Source organism: Cannabis sativa, chromosome 8, assembly GCF_029168945.1.
Source record: "Cannabis sativa cultivar Pink pepper isolate KNU-18-1 chromosome 8, ASM2916894v1, whole genome shotgun sequence".
Taxonomy (NCBI): Eukaryota; Viridiplantae; Streptophyta; class Magnoliopsida; order Rosales; family Cannabaceae; genus Cannabis; species Cannabis sativa.
In genome coordinates, this window is record NC_083608.1 from 16666617 (window position 1) to 16675863 (window position 9247).

The following is a 9247-nucleotide window of genomic DNA, read 5'->3' on the forward strand; positions in this document are numbered from 1 at the left end:
ATTAATTTAAATTAATTTTGAAACAACTTAAATTGAATAATTTTCTAAATATTTATGGAAATTATTACTAAGATGGAAATAATTCACGTTATTTTCATATCCATCTAAGTATAATTTATAAATATTACATTAAAATTTATATTTAGAATTTTTTATTCTAAATTGAAAATTTTAATTAAATAAATATATATATTTAAAATAAATAAATTAAAATAAGTTTCAGAAGAAAATACAACTTCTTTAAATAATGAGCTTTATTATTATTAGGATATTCGATCTCCATTGTTGGTTTTACATAGCTATTGTTTTAGTGAGTAATCCTCCCTAATGGAGGAACGTTCATTAGCAAGTTACCACCGTTTAATCTCGAAAGATAAGTAATCTTGTAAGTTTTTTATATAGTATTGATCACCCTAATGGTGGCGACTGTATAAGACTTACAAGAATATGAAACAATGGTAGAAGCTCATAAGATAGAATAGCCTTGACTCTCGCCTAAACGGGACAACACGAATTCCAATCTTGATCGAATAAAATGTTGCTAGAATGTTTATCATTTTAGATGAGCTGGCAACTCTATTTAATGGATGGTAGCTTTGACTCTCGCCTAAACGAGATACTGATATCAGTTTGTTGAATACCTTGGAAATTATTTAGGATTGTATGTTTTAGTATTTTCACTTGTCATTCCTACTTGCTCTACGTGATTAATAATTTCTGAATTGTGTATGGATTTATATTGAACCATGTTATTTTCTGTTATTAAATTGTAGTTTAATTTCGAATCTTCATTGTTGTTCTAACTTGGTTTGTTTTTCTAATGAGATAAATCCCTAATGGATTTTCACCATTAGACAAACATAATAGTGTTAGATCTCGAAAGATAAATATTGTATATGCTGTTGGGTTTTGTGCCCTAAATAAAACCCTTTACAATCTGTTTAGTTATCAATGTAAGAAATTTGAAGTGATTTATGTTTGCATGAATTTTACATGCTTATGGTTTAATATGTTTATTGTGTTAATACACAAAATCTGTTAAGTCTAGATCATATGTTTATTCACAACTACAGTATTGTCAACACAGTGGAATGTGATTGTGATCATATGATTCAAATGACTAAGTTCCTGTTTCATCAGTGTTTTGGATTTACACTGATGTGATAATCAGCGATGATGTGTACTTACACTTGGAGTAAGTGTTATGTTCTTTCCAGAATATTGGTAAAGTATACTAGTTTCGAATGTATGGAGTATACATTGGACTGGACCGATGTTGAACATAGTTAAGATATTATAAACTTACCGTTGTATCTTTCCAAGTCAATATCAATAGTTGATCTTAAGATTAAAAGAATCTAAATCCTGATATGCTTAGGCTCAACTCAGGAGTGTTATTCATGTTCTTTGATTTATTAGTTAAGCCTACTTTTGGGTCAGGGTGATATGTATATTTTGGGAACATGATAGTATGATTGAGTGGGAGTGTTGAACATAAATATGGAATCTATAGCTTCTACTGGTGTATAGAAGTCAAGTGATGATTCCCTTCGAGCTTAGCTAAATAGAAGTAAATGGATGAGCTCTTGTTTAAGTGACTAATTCTTAGATCACTAAACATCATTTACAGGTAGCTAAGTGTTTTAAGGGGCAAAATACGTTGAGGGGTGTAAACGGTAAAATTATCCCATCTTGATGTAAATCATCTATATAGAGGATCCTTGATCACAATAAGATTATAACAATGGTTAAATGAGATAGCATATCTATATCGTGGAACATATAATATGCTCTATATAAGTCTGAGAGTGCAATTCTAAGTTCTAAGAGTGGATTCAACGAGGAATTAATAAGTAGGGATTTACTTAGTAAATTCGGTTCACTTATTGGAAGCTCAGCATCTAGATCCATGGTCCCCATTCTAGTTGAGACTATACTGCTTGTAAGACTCAATAATTGATTTGTGATTAATCAATTATAATTCTAAAGTTAGACTATGTCTAATTTGTGAATTTTCACTAAACAGGGGTGAAATTGTAAAGAAAAGAGATTCTACGTTTATTTATTAATTAAGAGACTCTATATGTCTAATTTATAATTAAATTAAATGACAATATTATTTAATAATCTGTTTTAGTTATTAAATAATTAGTTTTGGCATTTAAAAGGTTAGAATTGGAAAATTGGCGTTTTTGAGAAAATAGAAATAAAAATTGTGAAAACTGCAAAATTCAAGTAAGGCCCATTAACACCTATGGCCGACCACTTGGGTGATGTTTTTCCAATTAATATTTTCATTATTTTAATGCCAAATAATTACTAACCTAAACCTAGTAGTTGCTTATAAATAGAAAGTGATGGCTCAGTCAAAAACAAGTTTTTCAAACCTTTTCCTCGGAAAATCAAAGATTGCTTTTTCAGAAAAACTGAGCCTTCCACTTCTCTCTCTATAGCCGACCCTACCTCTCTCTCTTTTCCTCTTCTCAATTTCGAACCTTAGTGATAGAGTAGTGCCCACACACATCAAGTGGTACCTCAATCATAGATTGGAAAACTGTGAAGGATCACACACTAGGGCTGAGCATCGGTCGGTTTGGTCGGTTTTTTTTTATATAAAAATCCAAATTTCAGTTTTCGGTTTGGATTGGTGTAATCCAAAAACTGACCGACCAATCTAGAAACCTATTTAGAACCGACCAATCTAAACCGCGGTTTGGTCGGTTCAAACCGCCAAAAACTGAATCTGTTTTTTTTTTAAATATAATCTAATATATTATATAAGCATATTTATAAGTGTAAACATACAAATTAGAATATATGATTAAAAGTCTAAAGTCTAAAACACAACATAATACATCACAAATAAAATAAATAACAATAGTACATATTAAATGATTCTCCCACAACCACACAAATCAAAGACATTAAAAATGTAGAGAGAAAATAGAGAATTTCTGCAAAACTCAATTTTTTTTCTTGAATCTGCTCTAGTTTAAGTTCTGTAAAAATAATAAAAAAAAGAGTGAGAGATGAGATTGATATTAAGAGAAAAATGAGTGAGTAAATGTATGAAGAAAGAGGATGAAAATTAAGAAAAAAATACTTACCATGATTGAATTTTGGATATTATTTTGATTTATTTTTGTGAGTTTTGTGAGTTGTGACTTTGTGAGATTAAGATAAAGAAAGAAAAAAAAAATGGACGAATAAGGATGGAAAAGAGAAACTCTAGCAGATTTAAGGTTTTTATTTTTTATTTTTTTATGTAAAATATAGAAAGAAGAGAAGACTCATTAGAGAGTCAGACCTAGATAATAGATAAGATAGGAGAATAGGAGATGAGAGAGGGTAGAAGAAGGTCAGTAAAAGTGACAGATGAGAGAGAATAGAATATTTTATTTATTATTATTACTTTATTTTATTTTTAAAATATTAATATTATTAAAGTAATAATATATATTATATAATCTAAAAGTAAAAACAGTACAAACGTTTTATATATTTATATAAAGTAATAAATGATTAAATGGTCGGTTTCGGTTTTTTTTGGTCGGTTTGGTATCGAAAAAAAAACATACCGACCAGTGGTAGTTTTAACTATTGGCGATTTTTTCGGTTTTCGGTTTTGGCGGTTTCAGTTTCAGCAGTGTTAGACAGGTCGGTTTGAGCGGTTTTTTCGATTTTCTGGATTTTATGCTCAGCCCTATCACACACAAAGAGAAGGACATTCGGGCTCAGATCTTGATAATACTCTGCGGCAGAAAGGATACAAGGGTTAGAGATCTGAGTGGAAGGAGACATTATTCCGCTGCATCAATGTAAGGTTTTCTTAACTTTATATGTGTTTATTTATCGTTTTAGAAAGTTCATATTTAGGGTGTTAAACAACATACTTGTGAGTAGATCTAAGATCCTGGTAAAATAAATTCCAACAACTGGTCTCAGAGCCATGGTAATTGATTTGCTTGCAAGAAATTTGGACTTTAAAACGATTGTTTGTGATTTGGATGGTTTCATGTTGTGTTGTGTGTTATATGATGATTGATTGATGTTTGTGAATTTTCGTGAAAAATAATTAAAATTCTATTTCTGAAATTATTTTTGTTGGATAGTATGGAAAAAATTAAGCAATTTACTTTTTTACAGAACTCAATTTTGATTTAATTTTAATTAGTTATGATTTTTTGAAGTTTCGGAAAAATATCAGGGTGGTGCAACTACCCACGCGCACGCATGAGGGGTTTCCCTCAGACAGCACGCGCACGGACAGCCTTTTTTGTCTGAGAAACGTCCCTACACTCACGGAATAGGCTGCTTGCAGCCTCCTGTGCCGGCGTTTCTCGGTCAGGACCCTTGATGCGCGCCCATGGACAGTATGCAATGCATACTGTCCGTACTGCATGTAATTTTTTCGTTTTTCTTCATTTTTTCATGTTATTTCATGGAATTAACTTCCGATTTTTTTGTGTAGTTTTGTATTTAGATTTTTATTTTTCAATTTTCAAATCTAATATCAGAAATAAATTAATTTGAATTTTTTAAAATTAATCTTAGATATTAGTGTAATTTGAATTTGAAAAACAAGTAAAAATCTATCTTTTTGCTTGATTTTTTATCTTATTTTAAATTTGATTATATTTTATCTTATTTTTTAAATTTAAGGTCAGATATTAATTTTTTTTTAAATTAATTTTTTTTTTAAATAATTTGACCTTATTTAAATTTAAAATAAGATAACTATAATTATGATATTTTAAATAGAAATAAGATATTTTGCTAACTTTTAAATTTTGTTATTTTATTTATTTAAATTAAATCATAAAATCTGAAAAAGATATTTATTTATCTTTTTTAATTTTTATGGAATATTTAATTTATAAAATAACAATAATTTTTAAAAGTAGTTAGCAAATTTTTGAAATGATATTTAGGTTAGTTGAAACCTAATTTTTCAAAATTGTAGGTTTAATTTTAAATATTATTTTATTATTTTTTTTAAATTCGAAAATATTTTTTTTTATTATTTTTTTTCGAAATTTAATTATTTAAAATTAAATAAATCCTACATCCAACTATCCAGTTAATCTTGTTGTAGGAGTATGTATTTTAGCTTATGTGTAAGTTTTATAAAACCTATTATTGCTTGATCTAAATTGTCATGGTTAACTTGTTGACAGATCCAATGATCTCATTTTAACCCGTGGTTCAATTGTCAATAGGTCAAGTAAATAATTTGTAACAAGTAAATTTTACAATCTTCTTTCATCTGTGTATGACCTAGCAACATGATAGGATCCATCCAAATGTGTGCCTGTGTGAGCCTATATGTTTATTTTATTATATAGATGCATATAGGTTGTTGTTGCTAAATAAAATGTCACACCATGATAGATTTTATTTAGGTCCATTAGTTTTTGGACCTATTCAATTAATAACAGCTATTTATTTTAAGGTTAAATTCCTCTCTTTTGGGCCTTGTGTGAGAGTTGGGGGCCAATAGAAGTGGGTACGACATACTGAACCCAGCTCCCCCTCACATGAACTACCCCAATTGTGAAGGCTCATTTGCCTGATTTGAATAATTGTGCTAGGTTAATTAAATTAGTTTAACCTAATAAAATTGATTAGCAACATAATTAACTTTTAAAATATATGAAATTTATTTTCATTTTAATATTTTAAAGTTAATTTTAAGAAAAACACTCTTAGTTTTAGATATTATATCTAGACAAACTATTTGTATTTTTCTTGTATTTAATTAAATAAAGAATTTTAACTAACTAGATTCTTTCTCAAGCTTATTTAATTAAATATTCCTATTTAAGTTTTAAATTAGTTATATTAACTGATTTTTCTTATCTAACTTAAATTTGAATATTTTTTTTAAATTTAAAATTAAGTTGAGGAATTCTAGGAATTAGTTATTAAAGATTCTTGAGATATTTTTTAAGTTGGTTTTAAACTTAAAATGGAATATTTTTCAAATTAAGTGGTTATAACTTAATTTTTGATATTTAATTAAATTTAAATTTGAAAATATTTAAGTTCTAGATTTTTTTTTTATAAGAACTTAAATTAGATATTGTTGACCGAGGTTTTCGGCAACCAATAAAATATTATAAGTTTATAGAGCTGTAAGAAAATTAGAGAAGGATTTTTACGTGGTTGGGGCGTTAATGAGCCTTAGTCCACGAGTCTAACTTATTTATGGATGTATTTAATACAGAGAATGTATTTGGTGAGTGTTTCACCCTTATAAAATACAGAGAATGTTCTTGGTGAGTATTTACTCTTCTCGCTCTTATGCAACCCAAGATTCTCGACCCCATTTAATGAGCTTTGAGGGGGTATTTATAGTGTTTTTGGTGGGGCGATCCCCAGAACTATTGTACAAGTGTATCTGAAAGTATCCATAAAGTTGGGCATTCCCAATGAATATACCATGGGCAATGCACGGTCAAATCTCTAGGTGCTGTAGGGCTTTTATGTGGAATGTCCTTATTGTCTTTTGACTGATGTGACTCTTCACAGTGTAGCCGTCGATAGACTTAAATGATCATTACTTTGTAGCTGCTGGTTGGAGGTTGTGTCGTCAGAATTTATTGTGTGTAGCAGTCCCAACACGCTTCCTCCCATGCGACATTAAATGCGACTTGATTGCTCAGGTGAAGCCTGACACCTCGAGGAGATGCCTTAGCATCACTTGGGCTTCCGGGAGCGTATGGGGCTTGTTAGGTTATAATTAACCTATATTTCGGGTCTTTAAAGTTAGCATTATCTCGTCTATTGGTGTCTTTTGGAGCAGTTTTACGCTTGATTTTCATTATTTCAGGTTCCCGGGGTGTTAAAGTTCGAATTCAGTCAAATGGCGAAAAACTGGGATAAACTTGGAAAAATTGGAAAATTCGGTTCCAGAAGTGTCAGTAGTCGCGACCTCCAGAGAGCCAGGTCGCGACCCTTTTTCCTGGTCGCGACCCTGGTCGCGACTTCGTAAGTTTGGCAGAAACTCGGTTTTTCGAGTTTTGCCTGTAGTCGCGACCAGCTTAAATGCTAGTCGCGACTAGGTACGGAAATCGCAGATTTGACCTAATTTTGATTTTCACTCAATTGGAGGCTCACCACTCATCCCTATATAAGGAATACGACATTGAAGGTCAGAGCTAAGCAAAAACAGACCTAATAGTGGAGGCAAGTGGAGAGGAAGCTATCTTGAAGACCCGGAGCGATACCACCTTCTAGTTTCTTTCTTTTACCCTTTTTATTCATCTTTATGTTTGTTTTTATTTCTGAATTAATCATGGATGTTTTTAGAGTTATTATGAACTAAATTTCCCAATAAGGGAGGATGATGATTGTTGTTTAAGTTTATGCCTAGTTAATAAATAATTGCCATTCCTTCATCTTATGTGTGAATACTATCTTTATTTGTGCTTAATTTCATGTGCAAGCTTGATCACCTTTTTACATGTTCTATGATCCTAATTCGAAATCTGAAAAGTGAGAATTGGGAATGCTAAAATTTGGATAGTCTAGGTTTTGATGTAAAACGAAAGTATTTACATAGCCTTAGTGACTAATAGATTATTGCTTAATGCTGATTTTGTGTTGATCTAATTAAAAAGTTAATTAGAGAACATATTATTTAGAACCTAAAAGATCTGAAAGGAGTTAGGTTAATTTATAATCTGTCTTTCACATTGAGATAAGGATAGCAATTAGGTATTAACATTGGTAGCTTATCAACAGGATTCACCTCCCTAATCTCTCATCTTGATTAATCTTCGTTTATTTTTCTCTTTAATTTCTGAGTTATTTACTTTTAAAATTGCAAACTTATTATTTTACCAAATAGAATCATAAGTATAGTTTAGTAGTACTTAATCCAATTCCCTGTGGTTCGACCTCACTTGCGTGAGATACTACTTGATACGTACACTTCCGTAATAAACAGAATTTTCGTAACAAGTTTTTGGCGTCGTTGCCGGGGAATTGTTTAAAGATTAATATTACACAAAATTATACTAACTTCTACTTTGGTATATTTTCTCTTGCTGATTTTTCTAACCTTTTTCTTGCAATATTTTCTTGATCTATTTCAGGAATCATAAGTGTATGCGCCGTCAAGGACAAGCAGTGATATTACCAGTTGATCCCGAAATCGAGAAAACTTGTAGGAGAAACCGAAAGAACAAGAGGCAAGAGGGAGTTTCAGCAACTGCTGAAACTTCAGACATCATGGCTGCCAATGCTGCAAACAATGGAGGCAATAACGGTAACAATGGTGGCGCAGTAGAAGATCAAGCTAATGGCCGCAGCTTGAGAGATTACATTCTCCCTACTCTGACGGGAGTGCAGTCGTGTATCAGGCCACCGGCAGTGGATGCAAATAACTTTGAGATAAAACCTGCCATACTTCAGATGGTGCAGTCTTCAGTTCAGTTTGGTGGCCTCCCTTCTGAAGATCCTAATCTGCATCTCTCTAACTTCATGGAACTTTGTGAAACCTTTAAAGTTAATGGAGTTAGTGATGATGCTATTCGACTGAGACTGTTCCCATTCTCTCTTAGAGAGCGAGCCAAGAGTTGGCTAAACTCCTTGCCACCCAACTCTATCGCCACCTGGAATGATTTGGCAACGAAATTCTTGTCAAAGTTCTTTCCTCCAGCCAAGTCTGCAAAGCTGAGAGGAGAAATTAATAACTTCTGCCAACAAGATAATGAATCTCTCCATGAGGCTTGGGAGAGGTTTAAAGATCTGATCAGAAAGTGCCCTCACCATGGTATAGAGAAGTGGATGCTGGTCCACAACTTCTACAATGGGTTGGTAGGAAATACAAGAACTTTAATAGATGTTGCAGCTGGAGGAGCCTTTATGAGGAAGAGTGCTAATGAGGCTTATGATCTATTGGAGGAGATGGCTCTAAACAATCAACAGTGGCCAACTGAGAGGAGTCAATCAAAGAAGGTAGCTGGTGTGTTAGAGGTCGATGCCATCACCAAGTTGACAGCACAGGTTGAGGCATTGACAAAGATAATTGCAGGGCAAGCTAAACAAGCCCAAGTTGTGTGTGAGTTATGTGGGGGAAGCCATCACTTTTCAGAATGCCAAGCTGATGTGGATGATTTGCCAATGGATGAAGCTAAAGCCATTGGAAACTATTCACAGAACAACAACAACAACAACTATGGGTTCAACCAGGGTAATAACCGAAGAAACAGTGGGTTCTATCAGCAACGAAATCAGAACC

At 32.0% G+C, this 9247-nt stretch overlaps 1 non-coding gene across 1 annotated transcript; it reads right to left on the minus strand.

Moving 5' to 3' along the window:
* Window positions 1-8676: 8676 nt before the first annotated feature.
* Window positions 8677-8783, minus strand: LOC115711737 (small nucleolar RNA R71). Its single transcript, XR_004010616.2, has one exon. It is a non-coding gene; the product is annotated as a small nucleolar RNA R71 (small nucleolar RNA).
* Window positions 8784-9247: the final 464 nt, after the last annotated feature.